Below are 20,347 nucleotides of genomic sequence, written 5' to 3'. Positions count from 1 at the left end.
CTTGCTGTATAATTTTATCACATCATTTTCCTCTTGACAGCTAAGGGCAGACCAGTGAGCAATGGTTCTCTATTGGTGGAAAAGGGAAAAGAGGGACAAAATTGGGGTACACTGCCTGTAAGAAATTGTTTTTAAAAAGTGATATTTATGCATTTCTTTGCATTACAAGATTATATATATATAAAGGCTAGAGTAACAGGAAGAAAATATAGACATATAATGGCAAGCCCAAAGCCACTGTATATAAATTTCACCTAATTCAAATTGTACTAAAGGGAAGTCTTGATTCCAACAACTGTTTTTGTTGTAAAGCAATGGAGATTGAATTGGATTTGTTACAAATTCCTAACCAAATGGGAAGACTTTAGTTTAAAAAAATTAATTTCCTAGGGAATGAATGAGATTCAGGAATATAACTCTGGCCCTGCATAAATCAAAAAGAAAACAGAATAGAAGGGCAGGCTTGCCAAATGCTTATAAATCAAATATGCCCCAAATAAGCTGCATTCCTAATAAAGGCATGCAAATAGCCCAGGAAAGAGGCGTGCAAATCACTCCACATGTAAATCACAGTAAGTGGGTGCTAATAAATTTCAGCTTGACTGAAATGGCAAAATTTCAGAGGAATTAGTGGAAGGTGGGAATATTTAGAAAGCAGATGGAAAACTGTTAATCATTTGATCAAGTACAACTGGACCCTATAAATTATTTTAACACATTTCCTGTAATTTCCAGTACTATCAGGGAATCTTTCCTATACTAAAGCCATTTTCTGGATTTAAATTTTACTTTGTTTTATAAAAATTCCCTCAAAATTCAAAAGCTCCCCATTCTGTTTCATGCTGACAAAGTTTCCATTTCAGGGTTAAGCCAGTTGATCTGAAGGTGCCTGTCATTAGAATTCCCTTCCTCTTTTTGTTTTTGTTTTTCCCATAACCTTATTGAATCTCCAGGCAGCTTCTTAGCATGGAAAATATTCCATTTTTCTCTCCTTTGTATCAATTAATCTCCTCTCTTCCTCCCTCAGCTATAAAGTTATTTATTGTTTAAATGAGCAATTTTATGATATAATTCTGGGTCAGATGTAAGGGTATCTTAAAGGACAAAACTGCCATTTGGGTAGGTTTTGTTTTCACACACTTTAGCAACATTTCTGTGCAACCGCTTATCTAAATAACCACTGATATCTTGATTCTCTTAGTATTCTGAAGAGTAAAAATATATGACATGCTCATTGGTATTTGACACGGAGAGCTGTGGAAAAAGAGCTGTATTCCAATGGGGATTGATTTATGATAGCTTTGAGTCACACTTGAGTTTGTCTTTTAAACATGCTGCTCCTGGTTGGAACATATTTCTGGTGCTTGAATGGTTACCTGAGGGAAAAGGTGGCTTTGCAACCACCTTTGATTACTGGAGCCATCCACTGAATACTACAAAAGAGTTTTATTGGTCCAGGTCCAGGCAGACTGAACTGCTTAATATGCTATTAAACCCATGCTGGAAGCAGTGACTTGAAAAACAGAGAAGTTGATTTGTCAATGGTTTGAAATAGTTTGAGGCTCATGTTCATACAATCAAACCTTCTTCACAGGAATGTTCAGTGTCCATTATAGTCCTGCAAAGGGCAATGGTTTTGTAGAAAGTTGTCCACTTGCATTTTACATATTTCCTAAGTTGGCCAAATATAAGCAACTCACTTCATTCTGCACAACATGGTGCAAGAAGAGCATCTGAGATGTATTCTAATCCTATTGCTACTGTGGAAAAGTCTTGATTTGGGACAGTCAGGTAGGTGAGGAAGATTTGATGTGGTAGGGAAATGGAACTTTCAACTAATTCCTACCTGGCCCTATAAAACAGATTTGGTACCCCACTGATATTTGCCCAGTCTATCCTCTGAATTTAAGGGTTCCAGAAAAATACTGATCCCAGTCCATATGACTAAAGTTCTACCCTGTTCAAGTATCATATATTTAGATGATGAATGGCTCTTCAAATGTCTACAGATGCACATATATATGTGTATGTATGCAATCAATTCAGTAACATGTAACGGCCAGTACTTCTACACATTAAGTGGGTAGATGATAAAAGAACCATCTATATCTGTGAAAGTTCTGGACTTTGTTTGGGTCTGGACAGATGGATTTTGACAGATACAAATGGACAGTAAAGGGATTGCATACAGGATAAAACATTTGAGTAAAATGCTAAGATAGGAAAATACATGATGCATGATGAGAAAAGTGAATGAAATTGCCGATGTTGTCAATGCATCCATATGAGATGGCAATGGAGGTTGTAGAGATAAGGAAAAATACTTTCTAGTTGTAGAGACTCAAAAGGGTTCTTCACTTATAAGCAATGGGAAATAATAGTTGTTTTGACAGATTCAGGTAGTGTTATTTTTGGTCAGGTATTAGTAGGACTAGAACAAGCTTAGAAAGGTGATGAAATGAAAAAAAAAAGCCTCCTACCCTGCTTAGAGTTGAGAACACATCTCCTTTGCTAAGGACTTATTCTGCATCAAGATATAGGCCCCTTGATATGGCTGGAGGCTTTCCCCCAGGCTCTTTTAGAAATGTGTGCCTCCTGGCCTTTATGTCCTAAACTGAGGTGATAGTTTATATGTTATCCTGGGCTTCCCTTCAGTTTCTCATTATTATTTTAATAAGGATTAATTAACTTAATTTGCTAGTTGACACTAAAGAGATGAAATACTGGAGAGAAGTTTCAATGAGCAGAGGAGTCTGTGTAGCTGTATGAAAATGAATAATATGCAATGAAACATGGTCAGATACCAAATAGGTTTTATGAGTGAGGAGATGTTTAAGTGTATGACTCAGTAAGCTTTTAGTGGCTGAGGAGAATGGGAGGACCCCTGGTCAGAGAAGGCAGCCATCTATGACCAGGTTTAACTAACAGATCTTTATTTTTATTTTTTTACAGTTTATTTATTTATTTTTCTCCCCTTCCCTCCTCCCCTGGTCCGTGGTCTGCTCTCTGTGTCCATTTGCTGTGTGTTCTTCTGTGTCTGCTTCTATTCTTATCAGTGGCACCGGGAATCTGTGTCTCTTTTTGTTGCGTCATCTTGCTGCATCAGCTCTCCGTGTATGCAGTGCCACTCCTGGGCAGGCTGGACTTTCTTTCACGCTGGACAGTTCTCCTTATGGGGCACACTCCTTGCACATGGGGTTCCCTTATGCAGAGGACACCCCTGTGTGTCTTGGCACTCCTTGCACGCATCAGCACTGCGCATGGGCCAGCTCCACACGGGTCAAGGAGGTCCTGAGTTTGAACCACAGACCTCCAATGTGGTAGGTGGATGCTCTATCCATTGAGTCAAGTCTGCTTCCCCAGATATTTGAATAAGTAACAAATTGCAATGGGAACAAGAGGAGGAAAGGTCCACTCTGCCTTCCCCGACCTTTTGGCTGGGGCCTACTCTGCTATTGCTGACAAATCTTCCTCGTGTTCAGACATACCCATTCACCCCAATACAGCCAGATTCACCTCTACCTTGAAGGTTTTTCTGACCACCCCACCTGAGAACTGTATCTCTCTTCCCTACACAACTAACTCCAGCATTTGCTAACCTTTTACCCTTTATCAAATAAGGGTATCTGTACTGTTACATGATACCCCTTCTGTCATTTAATGTTATTTAAAATTTCATTTGTATTTTGTTTTGTGTACACTTAACAATATCTCTCCCAAACTAAACGGGGAGCTACTTGAAGGCAAAGACAAAGACTCACTACTTTCCATTCCCTGAAGCACAGAGGCATTGAGCACATTGCGTGGAATGTGAAAGGCTGATAATTCAATTTGCTGATGTCCTCTGAGCATGAAGGAGAATATGAACCAATTTCTTTGGCATAAAGGTCCAAAGATACAGCATTCAATCTGTATCCTGGCTGACATAACTTTTTTCTAGTCCTAGGAAAAGGTGTATTTTTTTTTTTTCAGCTTGAGTAGCTTAGGTGGTCATGAGTGGAAGAGCTGGATCATCAACAGTGCATTGGACAGAAACAACACAAAATCATTTCACCTTGTCTGAGCTGTAGCTGTAGCCATAGCTGAGAAACCTGCTATCCCATGGGAGAGTCAGTCATCCACGGCCAATCTCCTTGAGGAAACTAATGTTCTTTAAAAATAAGTTAGAATTCTAAAGTGATGTGGTCTATATGTTGACAAAGGAAACATTTGCTTCTAGAAGAAAAGCACTTGAGCAAAATGGCTTAGGTTTCTGCATTAAACTCCTATCAGCAATTATTTATTGAGCACTTCTTAGGCGTACAGTATTGTGTAGCCAAGAGAAAATTTTAGTACCAAGTCCTTACATGGAAATTATTTGGAAGGAATAGATACACACCATAATTAAAAGTGCACCCTAGCTAAATTATGGGCCAATTTTTATGATACAGACATAATCATCATAGGATATGGGAACTAACCAAATGGCTGTAGCAGTATTTCTAAAATAATCTCCCCTGATGGTTGCTAAAATGCAGATTACTGATCTATAAACCACTTGTAGTGAATTAGAATGCCTGGACCAGGTGCCCAGGTAACTGCTTTCTATACCAACATAGTTTTGAGAATCACTGTCCTATTAATTAGGGTATCGAAGAAAGATATTAAGGAAGAGGTGGGATGGAAGGTTCTGCAGATAGACTGTAGCTTATTTCCCTTTTCTATCCTGTTTCCTGGGTCACTAATCAGTCATAAGAAACTGCTGGTGCTGGGTTCAAGGGAAAAATATTGTGGTGATTGCCTCAGAATATTTATGATACAATATATTAATTCTGTGCTTGTCATACAAGTTATAAGGTCTAAACATTCTCTAGCATTACTAGCACCTGTGTATAGAAATGTGTTTTACCTGAGTGAATGTGGTTGCATAGTGAACATTTTAGTAGCAAGAGGCCCAGTGGCTTTATCTCTAAGCCCAACTGCAGTGAAGTGAGAAAGAGGAAAATCAGGTTCCTGTTGAATCAACTACTCTACCTTTGCGTAAGGTTTCCAAACTTCTGTCTTCATATTTTATTTCAGGCCTGAGTAGTTTGTGAAAAGATCATCAGATCAATAGAGTGTGTTTGTGTGTGTGCATGCACACATACATACACATATACACCACTTAGTAGTCCTTACAGAGTGGCATTTACAAATTCTTGGTGCCAAATTGAGAAATGGTTTTTCATGGGTGTGTGACATGCATGAGCAACATACACTCATGCTTCGGCTTCCTTTTATTGGTCACAAACTTTAGTCTAATTTCTTAGGTGAGTGAGATGCTAATCAAGCAGTTGAAGAGAGAGCCTAGTGAAAATAATCAAATGTGAATTTGTCCAGGGGGACCCTCAACTTTGAATTGGGAGAGAAGAAATTGTCACATTGATTCCACTGGAGACAGGCTTCCTGTTACTAAGCGGCCTCTGGGGATTTGCTACCTGATTTGTTCTTCATCAGGTTGGCATCTCGGTGACAGGGCAATTGTAATTAGAATGAATAAAATGAGAGATGTGCCAACTCTCTGCCTATAATTCAAACTGTAACATTAAAGAAACATTGCAGTTTTATTTTATTTTATTTTTTAAGTTTTTAAGGAGTTACAAGCAGGTAGGTAGGTCTTTGCCTCCCGGGCTGCCTTCCATAAAACTCAGACTTGTCTTGCTAAAGCATGAAAATGTGATAGGTTGTTGTACTCCAGATATACATATATCTTACCTTTTGGGATTTTAAATTGTCTTTGGAAAATTGTCTTATTTTTTTATGATTGTAATTGCAGTACACAGGCAACGAAGAATAGGAGTAAAGAGAGGCATAAAAGAAGATTCTTGCTGCCCTATTGCCTCTAATGTCATTGCTACTGGGAAAGAGTTGGATAAAAGTCATTTGGGCTACAAGAATAAAAACTATAGCCACTTGAATAAGATAAGGGATATGCAAAGTGAAGGTACAACCTGTCTGACTTGTTTTTTGGACCTTGACTCAGCACTGAACTTTAATAGAAATCCAAGGAAATTCCTATAAAATATCTTTTGATTTCTCTTCACTTTCTAATGGATACAGGGGAATCATTTAGCATTCTAACAGGATTCCAGGGGGGGAAATTATCAGTTAGAATCTTGGGGATGCATAGAATACTAAATGATAAAAGCTGTTACGCTGAAATATCTAGTTCCTATGTTCTCATGTCTAATTCGAACTCTTCATGGGACGCCCTGAAGAATCCCTCATTCTTTTTGCTCTATTATATTTGGAGTTGAAATATAATGTTTTCCCATCTGCAAAATAAGAGTCCCATTTATCATTATTGTCCTGTGACTCCTTTTTGTCCTAGTCAATCTGTATCACATTCTTTCACAACCCTGTTCTTGTGTGCTTGTGCATGCTTCTCCTCTCTTCTTTGCCAAATAATAACCATCTTTAAATCTTGCCTCAGCCTCATTCATTCAATTGCTCCTATTTTCCATAGTCTTTATTTCATTTTATTTTTAAAGAAACTTTAGATTACATAAATATTAACATTGAAAATATGCTGCAGTCTTCAAATCACTCTCCTTTGGTACAGAATACTCACGGCAGTATCATGGACACATGAAAACACATTCTGACATTTAACCACAAATAATGAGATACATACATGTCTTTTCTAATCGTTCCCAAACTGTATTTGCTTACCAATAAATATTCATTCTTTTCCTATGGGTGAGGCACTATTCCAGGAGCTGCTGATAGAGCAGTGAGCAAAATAGACTAACATTCCCTACTTTTCTCTAAGTTATATGCTTGTGGGAAAAGGCAAACTTTAAACAGTGTATATGCTGTATAACTAAATGTTATCATATATTAGGTGATAAATGTTGTGAAAAACATTTTAACAAGACAAGATGGAATCAAGGATACCAGAAGTGGACAGAGCAAGAGTTATGGGTTGAATGTTTAGATAGGGAAGTCAAGTTTGACTTCCTTGAGAAGACACCTTCACCAAAAATATGAAGAATCGTTTTGGTGGCAGTTTTTTTTTTTTTTTTTTTTTTTTCTTAAAACAACAGCAATTTATTATGCACACAAATCTCTGGGTCACCTGGGCTGTTGTGTTGATCTGGGCCAGGTGTGGTTGATCTTGACTGAGTTTGCTCATGCATCTATGGTCAGCTATTCTGCTAGATGGTTCTAATTCTTGGTGTTTGCTGGTAGTTTGAGCTACTGGGCCACCTCTCTCTCTCCTAACATCTAGTAGGTTATGTTATAGATTGGTTATGTAGTGCAGGGTTCCCAGGGCAAAACTGGAACCATGGAAAGCCCCTAGATACATAGCCTCAGAACCTGCACATAATGTCCATTGTATTAGAATGTCCAAATCAAGTCACAAGGCCAGTTCAGATTCACCAAAGAGAAAAAGAGTCCGCTGAACTGGGGGAGTGGTTGAGTTATACTCCAAGGCCACAGATCCAGAGAGCAGAAAGTTGCCATCATTTTGTCATTCTATTCTTTTCTAATAAGTTCTATTTCCCAACGAACTTTTAGTTTCTGAGCTTTTCACAATGATGAATGTTCTTTTTTTTTTTTTTTTAATTTTTTTATTTTTTATTGACTTTGTAATAATATTACATTAAAAATATATATGTGAGGTCCCATTCAACCCCACCCCCCACCCCCCCTCTCCCCCCCCCCAACAACACTCGTTCCCATCATCATGACGCATCCATTGGATTTGGTAAGTACATCTTTGGGCACCTCTGCACCTCATATACATTGGTTCACATCATGGCCCATACTCTCCTCTATTCCATCAAGTGGGCCCTGTGAGGATTTACAATGTCCGGTGATTACCTCTGAAGCACCATCCAGGGCAGCTCCATGTCCCGAAGACGCCTCCACCTCTCATCTCTTCCTGCCTTTCCCCATACCCTTTGTCCATTATGTCCACTTTTCCCAATCCAATGCCACCTCTTCTATGTGGACATTGGATTGGTTGTGTCCATTGCACCTCTATGTCAAGAGGAGGGTCAGATTCCACCTGGATGCTGGATGCAATCCTCCCATTTTCAGTTGTAATCACTCTAGGCTCCATGGTGTGGTGGTTGTCCTTCTTCAACTCCATCTTAGCTGAGTGTGGTAAGTCCAATAAATCAGATTGTAGGTGCTGGAGTCTGTTGAGGCTCAGGATCTGGCTATCACATTGTCAGTCCAGAGATTCAAATCCCCTAAATATATCTTAAACCCCAACATTAACTGCACCTCCAGCACATTAGCATGAAAGTCTTATGAAGGGAGATCCCATCTGAGTCCAGATTCATCACACATAAACACCATTTCCAAAGAGGGGCCATCTGCCCTGGTAGTTAACCCCATCGGCCATGACCATAACTCCCATGGGTCTCTTTAGCCCTCAAAGGAACCAATATCTGGGGGTTGTATCTGCTTTATCTGTCTCTCTGACTCTGCTCAGTTGTGCATGAGGGCAAACCTTCTGCCAGCCTCCAGACTCTTTTTTAGAAACTCGTAGCCATATAAACTCATTTCTCCTTTCCATTTCCCCCTTACTTTAGGTCAAACAGCATTTTAAAGTCATGGTATTTTATGTAGACATGGATATTCTGCTGATCCGCATTGAACCTTCCGTATAAGGTCATTTTCCAGTTGCATCATCAGTTGGTAGTTGATAGTGGTCCCTCGTTGCCAGGGAGGCTCATCCCCGGGTGTCATGTCCCGCGCTGGGGGGAAGGCATTGCATTTACATGCTGAGTTTGGCTTCGAGACTGTTGGTGGCAGTTTTTGATCACCACAGTCCGTTCTGAGAGAAAGCTCTCAGACCAGTGAGATGAAGGTGAGGGATTGGTCCATGTATAATGGTATAATATCACAGTTGGTAGAGGAGACAGCAGTATAAGTTTCTTAAAGTGGAGCCCACCCTTTCTTGAGAAGCAGCAAGAAAATCACTGAAAAATGGAGTGGACTGAACAAGGCTATGGGAAGTAATAGAAGATGGGGTAATAAAAGTAAGGAAGTGTATGGGAGGCACAATATGCAAATCAGATAGGCTTACAGACCATTGTAAATGCTTTAGCTTTTATGTTGCATGACATGGAAACCTTTGGAGGGTTTTGAGAAGAGTAGCACCACAGTCTCACTGACGTATTTAAAGGATGACTAGGCTATTTGGGATAGACTGCCTGGCTGTAGTGGGGTGAGGATGACAACGGAATACAGGGAGGAAACCATTGTTATGATCCAACTGAGAGGGATTGGCAGCTCAAATCACACTAATACCAGAGGACGTGGTAATGAGTGTCTGGTTCCTGGATATATTTTAAAAGAATGAAAGATTAAATAGAGGTATTAGAGAGAAGAGTCATAGAAACCTCCATGATGTTTGGACCCCCAAAAATGGAAGGATGGCCTTGCCATCAGCTGAGATGGGGAACATTTCTGCTGAAGTGCTGAAGAGAGGAAAGTCCAAAGCTGTTTTAAACATACATCATTTAGTATATACCTGAAGACAAAATGTTGATTAGGTGACTAGATGCACAAGCCAGAAATTCAAGAGGAAACTATGAGGTGCAGAAGCAAGACATCAGCACATTGATGATATATGTAGTAATAAGACTGGTTAAGGAAAGCTGATATGGATCAAGTGATTGGGCTTCCACCTACCACATGGGAGGTCCTGGGTTCAGTTCCTGGTACCTCCTGGAGAAGGCGAGCTGGTACAGTGGGCAGGCATGGTGAGCTGACACAACAAAAGAGACACAAAGAGGAAAGACTATGTGAGACACAAAAAACCAGGGAGCTGAGGTAGCTCAGGTGATTGAGCATCTCTCTTCCACATGGAAGGTCCTGGGTTCAGTTATTGGTGCCTCCTAAAGCAAAGACAATCAAACACAGAGAGCAAATAGCAAATGGAAATGAGAGACCACAAACAATGAGGGGGGGATAAATAAATAAAATAAACATTTTTATTAAAAAATAAAAAGACTGGTTAATATCAGGAGACTTAAAGAAGGCTCTTACTCAATCCTATCATACCTGCAATTACTCTATTTCTTGTCTAGACTGGGGGTACCCAATCTTTTTAGACTTGCCTGAAGTTTTGAAGGCCTGATAGCCATATGACCATCAGTTGTTTGTTTTAAATGACGCCAATAATTAACTTCTTCCCTTAATAGAGTCAATCAGTATTATGACCCAAAGCCCAGTCAATTAAGTTCAAATATGGACCATATCATATGATATAGTGGAAGTTATTGGTCACTACTTTCCTCTTTGGGAGAGTATTATCCAATCTTGGGGCTCAGCATGGGTTGCTATTTTTAGACATATTCAATCATTCTATCGAAAGGTGCCTTTGTGCTAAAACAATTTATCTCAGGTCATAAGTCAACCATCTGCCATGCAGACTCAAAGTCATTTGCCTGCCCAGTTGAAATAAAAGACGTTTCATCAAGTTTATCATTTTTTCTCAGAAAAATTAATATTACTTTCTTATACAAAGTAAAAACAAACAAAAACAATGTTTACATTAAATATTTTAGGGGAAGTTTTGTTTTGTTTATTTATAAGTAACCACTCTGCCTTCTTAAGTAGATTACTTGGTGTATAATTTCTCCCATTTTGGCTGTCACCGTGTCATTTTTATAAACAAAAATTGTGGTTTTAGGCAATAAAACTCTGTAGTCCTATCCCTCTCATAATAGCCCTGTTTTCTGCATTTGGGGCACTTTATCCCACCTTAGTAGTTCTGCCTCCTTCCTGACCAGTCTGCTGGCACTTCTTGCCTTTATCAGCATATCCTTGCTTCTTCTAATCTGCCACATTATTGTATACACAATTGTCCAATTAAGGGCCTGAGGAGGCTATATATGTCTTCCCTTCAGCAGAATTAAGAGCATAGAAATTGTTTTCCTTCCAGCTAAGATCTTTTGCTTTTTTAAAACCCTCTTTTTCTTCCTTCTCACAGCTTCTAGTTTGGGAACAATAATACAGAAGAGCTTAGATTGTTGAAAATTTCCAGCTGGTGAACAGGTCATTGCTATAATGATACATAAATAAGCCTTTCTACTTTTTTCACAGGACTTTTATTACATTATCATGTGATACTTGAAACAACCCACATACAAGAAAATACTTTCCAAAATAACGTTAAAAATCAGGATAGCATAAATTAAGGACATTTCCAAAAATTGATAATTTCATGGAGAGTTTGTTATTTTCCATAAGAGAGTTTCCTACATCTAAGAGTTATCTTTGAGATAAAATTTCCCAAGGATTTTTAAAAGTATTCTAGTATTTATATGAGCATGGGTCTTATGTCCCTTTTCTTTATAGTGTTTCACCAAAATATATGTCTTATTTATCTATTTAATTGGATAATAATACTTATAATACATGCTGCAGTGACTGAGAGTACTCCTCTAAAGTTGGTCCTGGCCCTACCAGTAGGCTGTGTCTTTGGGCACATAGTTGATGTCTTTAGCCTCAGTTTTCTAATCTCTCCAACAGGATCAATAGTAATGCAACCCCTTAGAACTGAGGCTCTCTGAACTTCTGCTCCTGAAGCACTAAGGAAATGCCTGGCCCATTAACATGCACTGTGTTATTTAGGAGGACACCTATATTTCAGGATAAGGGGATTTGAAACCCAGATGGGTTAAGTGACTCCCATCTGTTTCTTACTTTTCCTAGAGCTGGGTGCTTTGCATAGATTGTTTCCTTTAATTCTCATAATCTATGAGATATACTATTATTCTCATTTTAAGAATGACGAATGAAGCTCAGAAAATGTAGATTACTTATCCAAAGCCACATAAATCATAAGTTGCAAATTTCCAATGAAAAGTCAATGGTTTTTACACTATTCAAAGTTGACTAGGCTCTATGTATCCCCATGAGCTGTCTTTTTTTTTTTTTTCACGTCATCATAATTTTTAAGATGACAGAAAAGAGAAATAAAAAGTGAATGTACTAGAATAATATCTAAGAGAGAGGGAAACTTTACCCCTGTAGCAGTCTGATATAGTAATGAATTCCAAAAGTAGATATTGGATTATGTTTGTGATCTGGTCTGTAACTGGGCATGATTGAGTTATGATTGGGGTTTTGATTGGGCCACTTCATTAGGGCATTGAGTGTCCGCCCCTTGGTGGGTGGGGACTCACAAATAAAAGGCATGGCAAAGGACAGAGTTGAGGTTTCTTAATGTTGGAGTTTTGTTGTTAGAGTTTGATGGTGAAGTCTTAAGCTGGAGCCCTCGGAAAAGAGACAGAGCCATTCACCTGATAGTCTAGAGTTGACCTTGTAGAGAAACAGAGGAGCTGAGCCCAGAGGAACACAGGAAGCCTGAACCCTTGCAGACATCAGCAGCCATCTTGCTCCAACATGTGAAAATAGACTTTGGTGAGGGAAGTAACTTATGCTTTCTGGCCTGGTATCTGTAAGCTCCTACCCCAAATAAATACCCTTTATAAAAACCAACCAATTTCTGGTATTTTGTATCGGAACCCCTTTGGCTGACTAATACAGCCCCTTTCTGCATAAGGGGTCTTCCAATTGAATAAGAAGGTTTGCAATTACCAGGAGAATCTATAGACTCCAAAATTTTGTCACTGACAGGAAAAATTTGTCTAAACCATAAAGGTGAAAGATAAAACTACCTGATTCTATGACAATCTGTGCCACCTCCCACCACTAAATAAAATCTCTCCTGCTAACAGGATTAGAAAGAATCGGGGCAGGGCGGGGGGGCAGATGTGGCTCAAGCAGTTGAATGCCTGCTACCCACATAGGAGATCCTGAGTTCAGTTCCCAGTACCTCCTAAAAACAAAAATGCAAACAAATGGAAAAACCAACTCAGGGAAGCCTATGTGGTGGTTGAGTGCCGGCTTCCCACACATGTGAAATCCCAGGCTCAATCCCCAGCCCTGGTACCTAAAAAAAGAGCAGGGGCACGGCAAGAGTAGGGCAATGCTAGAAGGGCAAGAGAAATATGATGCAAAAAATGTTAAACATCATTTCAACAATATATATTTGCAATATAAAACAAAGTGTGATTCTGAACTCAAGATGTCACCCCCTCTATCATGGCAACTGGAAGAAGATGCCTATTTGGATTCTTAGAGTTTCCACTTTTATGTACTCCACAAAAATACATTAAGTGAAAGTACAGGTAAATCACCCAACAAGATATACAAAGAAATCCAAACCCTATTTACAATGAAATAAATACCATTTACAAATATGCTATGCATTTTACTGAGGAAATTGGAAATGGAGAAGGCATTGTCAGGTCACATTCTGAAAGACATGGGTGATGGGACATTGCAGTATGTTTCAGTAGAGACCCAGGTACTTTGGTTTTGAAAATTGAAGAGCAAAATGTGCGACTGCATTGGAAGGGTATCATCCTTCTTGATGGATTTTCATTGAACCCCAGTCACACGCATCAAACTTTAGTATTCTAGCCATCGACTGTTGTCACTTCTTGGCGGGTGCAACTGCCAACCCCATTCACAGAGGAGGGAAAATAACTGGATGAAATCACTAGGCAGGTTGTGTATCAGAAGCTGCATCATCAGGTACTGAACCTTTAACTTTTCCTGGATTGTACTAAGGGGAAGATCACAAAATAATGAGGAAATAAGCGAAAGAGAGCACAATACCTCCACCTATTTATAATCTATTTAAATCTTGTTTTCCTTAATTATGAATTTTCTCACCAGTATTTCTGAATAATTATAATTATCTCGGCCCCCCACCCCACCCCAATCTATCACCTTGTAAACTTACAGATGGTACTAACCTCTTTAGTGTCTTTTTCATTGCTCTGAACTTGTGATGCCTCTGGAGGAGTCTGGCTTATGGCTTTGTTTTGCCACTAATGAGTCAGTCTCCTTTTTCCTCTGCAGTAAAAGTTGTTTCTTCTTTACACTGCTCCCTTCACCCCCAACTCCTCCATGGTCTGTTAATTTTGAATAGTAAGTGCCATGTCCTATAAATCCAACCCCTCTCGCATCATGATTATCATTGGCTAAATCTAGATGATCCTCTAGAGTTTTCATAATCACTTGGGGAAAACACCTCCACATGCCTGTTGTGTATGCCTCGCAGTTATTTCCCAACACTTTCTGAATGTTGAAGGACTGGGAACATTACTTGCTCAAATATTTAGCACCTGGTGCATTCTCAACCTTGCCTGGTACTCTGCAGCATATGAAAATAAAAGAAATGACCTCCATAGTCAAGTTACCTATCCATTGAGCAGGTAAGACCAACAGTCATAAAAGAGCAAATACACAATTTCATATGAGTTGAATAACAATGTAACAGTGATACAAATAATAAAGCTAGTTGCTACTTACCAGTTTGGAATCATCAGATATGAACTCAGAGGAGGGAGGTATCACATTTATCTAGAGTAGGTAGGAAAACAGTAAAGGCAAAATTGGAGGTGGATGTTCAGGCTGGCATTACCTTTTAAATTTCATATAGACTTAATACCTTTAGTGTTCATCTCTTTTAGGTCATTTGTGACATCGTTGCACTTGTAGTTAGTTTCTTTGGTTTCATTTCTGGTTTTATAGGTAGCATTAATTTTCATTGTACTTTTTAGAAACAGCATTTTAACACAAGGATTGGTAACATTTAATGTTATGTTGTTTTAGAGACCCACTCACAAAGAATCACTCTGCTAGCATTCTGTGTGTGTTAGAGTACTATAATTTTTTAATATCCCCTCCCAAATTCTTCAAAGGAGAGATGTGAATCCATGAGATCAGTGAGTGGAGGTCAGATATTTTCAGGTATATAAATGACATCTGATGTGTGGAAAAGAAATTAGGTGAAAAGAGCATTTCAACTCCCAAGTCAGTAACATTACTTACAAGATCACAATATGCCATACAAGCTTAGCTTCAATATTTAAACTCATTCAGAATAAATCTTCTCCATTAACATACTTTCCATATTTGGTAATGAAAGGGAACAAAATAAAAGCAAACATTTTACTTTAAAAATAATAACCAACATATTTGTGATGATTGAGCCCCAAAAAGAAAGTTGAACCTGCCATCTTCTTTATTCTACACACGTCAACTACACTTAAGTCACATTAAGTGACACCCTGTAGTTAGTTTTGCTTCACTTTTGCTCAGGAAGTTCTGAAGTCATAGGTCTAAAGTCTCCTGCACATCCTTCATTAATAGAACAAACTACATTACAAAAGTAACTCCTTTTTGGATCCCTACTAGGGTGGTGGGGCTGGAGACCAAGGCAGAAAATCAAACCAGCATCCTCTGTGTGTCCAGCAGGCCATAGGGGTCTATGGGCTTATTAGTCATTTCATCAATTTCATCCATCATTCTCTATGCACCATGGAATGCACACCCGCCAAGAGAACTTTAAAATAAGAAATAAAACTCAATGAACTCACATTCAATTAATATTAGTCATATTATTAATCCTTGCCGGTGCGGGGCTTATCAGGAGATAATTGACCTTGTCAGGGTTCTGAGCCTGCTGCACTGCTGTAGGATCTCTCCCTCCCATCATGCTTAATTAGAATGCAATAAAACCCAAAGAAAATGATTTTTCTTTTTCCTGTTTAACCATCAAAATGCCATATCCCTCCTCTACCCACTCCCCAAGAAAAAAATGAGAAACAAACGAATATCCTAGCTGTATAATCTTCTCAATTAATAAAGTGAAACTAACTCCATTGCTCCCCAGGACATGAGGAAGCACCTGTTTGCAGAGCCAGATGACTGCTGTCCATACGTGCCCAGACTCTTTCTTTTTATGTGTGTGTATTTAAAGAAAACATGATTTTAATTGGACTGTGAATGAGGCACAGGTGGAAAGGCGGGCATCTTGTCGATTTAATTTCATGCAAACCGTGACGTTTTGGGACACCAACCAACTTGGTATCGGACCTCGTATCATTTCTCTTTTTCAGGTGTTCTTAGATTCAGTTGTCTTTCCTTCTTCCTGGATGCTAGCATCCCTTTTCTTTTGCTGCTATTTCACCCTTATCATTTGGCTCTTGATTTTCTACTTTTTAAATTTCCTTGTCCCAGAATTTGTTAAATGACCATCGAGTGAGCATGGGATAAATGAATTCCATATTTAAAGACCAGGAGTAAGCAATATGATTCCTGAGGACATTTTCAAATGAGAAGTTCAATGATTAATTTTGAGGATGACAGATAAGTCTTTTGGAGGAGATGAAGAATAGGTCTCCCTGATCAAAGTAGGAATCCCAACACAGGACTTCAAACAATAAACTAATAATCTAGAGACTTTTCTCTGTCTACTCCTATTCTTAGCTCTGGGTTAGCGCTATGAGGCATTTTAACCCAAGCAGCTTACATTCTGGAAGAGACATGATGTCCTCAATGACAAATTGCACATGTACATTCATACACATACTTGGCATTGGAATACAAAAGCAAATATTTGTGGGGAGCGGGTATAGCTCAGTGGCTGGGTACGTGCTTCCCATGTATGAGGTTCAGGGTTTGATACCTGGTACCTCTTAAAAAAAAAAAAAAGCAAATGTTAGCCTGAGGGTGTGCAAGCATGCCATTTCTTAGTGGTGTATGATCTCAACAATATACAATTAACACATTACTTACATTTGGTTTGGTCATGTACTTCATTTTTCAGTTCCCTTGTCATACAGAGCCTTTGAACAAAACCTAAAATTAGGTGTCACGAGAAAGTCAGAATAGTCTTAATTTTTTTAGTATATGCATATTTTATATTCACTATTGCTGTAAAATTGAAAGCTGACTGTAAATGCATAGTTCACGTCCTCTATGTATTAACTAAACACAAAGAGATTATTGAATTAAAAGTGTATTATTATTAGTGTTATCATTGTACCTTATACACATAGGTATTTCTTTCCTATCATAAGTGGTGTGCAAGTAGATTACATCACTTGACACAATGTGTATTTAGTGAATGTCCTCATAATGACCGATTATATGATATTTTTTCTGACCTGCTCAGTTGTGATTGTTTGGAGTTAAATAAGCTTAAAGTTCATGGCTTGGATGGCAAAAGCGTGAGGCAACATGGGCAAGGAGAAATACTTGATCAGTCACAATGCAGTGCTTAGAGGTAACTGGATCAGTGCCAGGGGTGGCAAAACAAACAAATTTAGCACAGTTCTCCGATAGGTACAAGGGGAATCTGGTCACCTTTCATTCAGTCTGGCCAACTTCCATGGATTTAAGTGACCTTGTTTGAGAGCTGATGAATTGGCCTCTCATAGAGCCCTGTGTTCTCTGGGAGGGCAACTTTTCCTAAATATTATTTTGCTCACTTAAAAATATTTATTGAGCACTCCCTATGTTCCAGATACTAGTTCCATTACAGAGTTACATTACGAATAAAAGTATGTTCCCTCATAAAGCTTACATTCCAGTGAGGGGGAAAAGAAATAATGTAAGAAACAAATAATTATATATCAAGTCCTCAGGCCCTCTGTCTACTGAACTTTTGCTTCCAAGAAGTGGGCCAGTGGCAGGCCCTCACTTGTCTAAGTCACTTGGAGAGAAAAAATTCAAGCAAATGATTCTATACTTTAGAAAACTTACCTAGAGGTTTAGAAAATTGAAAACACACACACATATAGGTAAGAATTAAGATATCTAACCACCAAAATGCACCAATAAAAAGAACTGGAAACAGTAAGAAAGGGGGAAGGAGAGCAGGACTAGAATTATTAAGACAGAAATCTTGGAGAAAATATAACATAATGGAACCAGTTCAACCTGAGTTTGCCTACATATCATAACCAAGTTCATGACATCTTCATATTTTTCAAACTCTATAATAATATTAGAGTAGATAAAGTTCAGAGATAATTGGAGCAGGGAAAATTTTTTTTCCTGTTCTTATGCTATTTAATCAGTCTGGATTTCTGGAGCTATAAACTGGCACAACGCACGTCCTTATGTGCGCAGACTTGAGAGTGGTTTTGCTCCAAGGGCTGTTCTGGAAGACCTGTTATGCTGAACACTGTGGCCATTCTGGTTCTGCTCACAACTTGCTTTCCCCAACAGGAACTCATAAAGAGCTAATGCCTCAGTGCCACTGAATTAAGTTATTTTTTATTGCCTCATTATATATTATTATTGGTTATTCTGACTTAGAATTTATTGAATAAGAACTGCATGCTATGTTTTATTAGAGGCAGCATCAGATGACCATGTATTTAATAGTACTGGACAGGACTTCTTGAACAGGGTCTCAGTACATGATTAACTTGGTCACATCATCATACTCTCCAGGCAAGCAACCTGGAGATTTATCCAAGTTGTCACTGAAAGAAAGCCACTGCATATGTGCTTTTGGATACATTTTGTTTCAAAATACTTTATTTTCCTGGTTGCAGAAGTAATCCTTATTGGCAAATACTTGGAAATAGAATCATCTATAATTATGATGCCCAAGGAAAACTAAGTTAGTATTTATGTGTATTTACTTTTAAGAAGTAAAATACAGGGGGGCATGTATACACTCATATAAATCAAGAATGGATAATTCAGTATTGATAATTTTTCATTTTTTGGCTACGATTAAATTGTAAGCCTTTTCAATATCATCAACTATTTTTTGAAAACATGACACAAATAAGTATACAAAATCATGTATCAAAATATAAATAACCAATCTCTTTCTGTTAGGTATTGAAATTGTTCCCAAATTTTATGCCATTATATTTAAACCTCGGACAATTACTCCTATATATTGCCTTTCCTTCGTATCTTGTATTTGCTGGGTCAAATTTTAAGATGCAAAATACCATACTCACATGTTTCTGCTATAAGGAAAATCATGTTTAGATACTCTAGAAGGGCATGAAAGTTACTTTTCCCCCATAGCCTCTCCAGAACTGAGTCTCAGAATTTAAAAGTTAGAAAGGTCCTTGCAATTCCAACATACCAAACCCTTTCATTTCACAGGTTGACCACCAAGAGGTAAGAGGTCACACTTAGCCAGAGCTGATGGAGTCACTGTGGCCTTATGAAGAAAAGCTCCCTCTCTTGCCCAGGTTTAAAAACTGGCTCCAATAATTACTCTTGTGTGACCTTGCACAAATTACTTAACTCATTTGTGCCTCATTATTTTTTTTATCATTAATTCCTATTTCACAGGTTGCTTAAAAAATAAATACTAATTTAAAGTTATAAGCAGCTAAGTGTTCTAAGTGTCATGTCAAAGGAGAATGAATTAGTAACATGCTATGATTTTAAAGTATTATATGTTTTTAGAAGGTGATGCAGAAAGGGTGCCTTACTATCATGATGACTGGAAAATCAGGCTAAAACACGAGGCATTTAAAACTATTGTTTCATAATTTGAGATGGTTTTACTTGATGAATTGATTCTTTACTATCTACCCTTGCCTTTTTAATAAGTCTGAAATGACTTTTACATATAACGTGTGCAGAAGTATGCCAGACACAGTATAAGGGTTCAAAATATTTAGCTATTATTAATAATGACCAAAATATACCTAACATGCAAACTCATGTTCCACTTGTAAGGACTATTCTCCTTGAAGAATATTACATGAAAGATGAGAGTGGAGCAGCCAGGGACAACTTTCATGGCCAACCCAACTGCCTTCCTCTCCGCTCTGTCATATATTACTGTTATTTCTTTATATCTGCATAATCTCTTTCTACTCACTGCTGTGTAAACTTTATCCTTCTTATTATTATTACTACAAATATCATTATTTTGTTTTACTTTGTTTTCGCAATATCTCTCAAAAATCAATTCACAAAAAACCACTGCCATGTTACTTGCTCAAATGTAAACATTTTATAAGTCTAGATGAAATCACAAAGTCTGCCTCACATCTTTCCTCCAAAGTAAATCTAAATGATCAGATCACAAATCCATCTAAATCATATAGATATGAATCTCTCCCACACTTTATTACATACATGCATTGCAATTCAAGTCAGAAACTCCATTAGCATATATGATTACCCAGTTATGGAGATTTGAGACACATCAGAAAGTTGAAATGCTCCCAGTTATTATCTGCCTCATCGGACCTCCCACTGCTGCCTCACTTAAGCCTTCCTCCCAGCAACGTCCCATAGTTTAGGCCGTCACTGCTCTTTCATCTCATGAATATTGTTGACGGACTCCTGTCTCCCATTGCCTCAAAGTTTTTCCTTTTGTTGGGGTAAAAGTAAGTAATTAATTAGCAAAAATATTAATTCCAAATAACATACTTGCATTTTAATAAGGAGCATTAATTTCTTACCTGAGCAGAGTGTCTAATAAGGGGTATTTTATAATATTGTAGACTGA

Source organism: Dasypus novemcinctus, chromosome 16 (assembly GCF_030445035.2).
Source record: "Dasypus novemcinctus isolate mDasNov1 chromosome 16, mDasNov1.1.hap2, whole genome shotgun sequence".
NCBI lineage: Eukaryota > Metazoa > Chordata > Mammalia > Cingulata > Dasypodidae > Dasypus > Dasypus novemcinctus.
The sequence above is the reverse complement of the archived record's forward strand: the minus strand, read 5'-3'. Positions refer to the sequence as shown.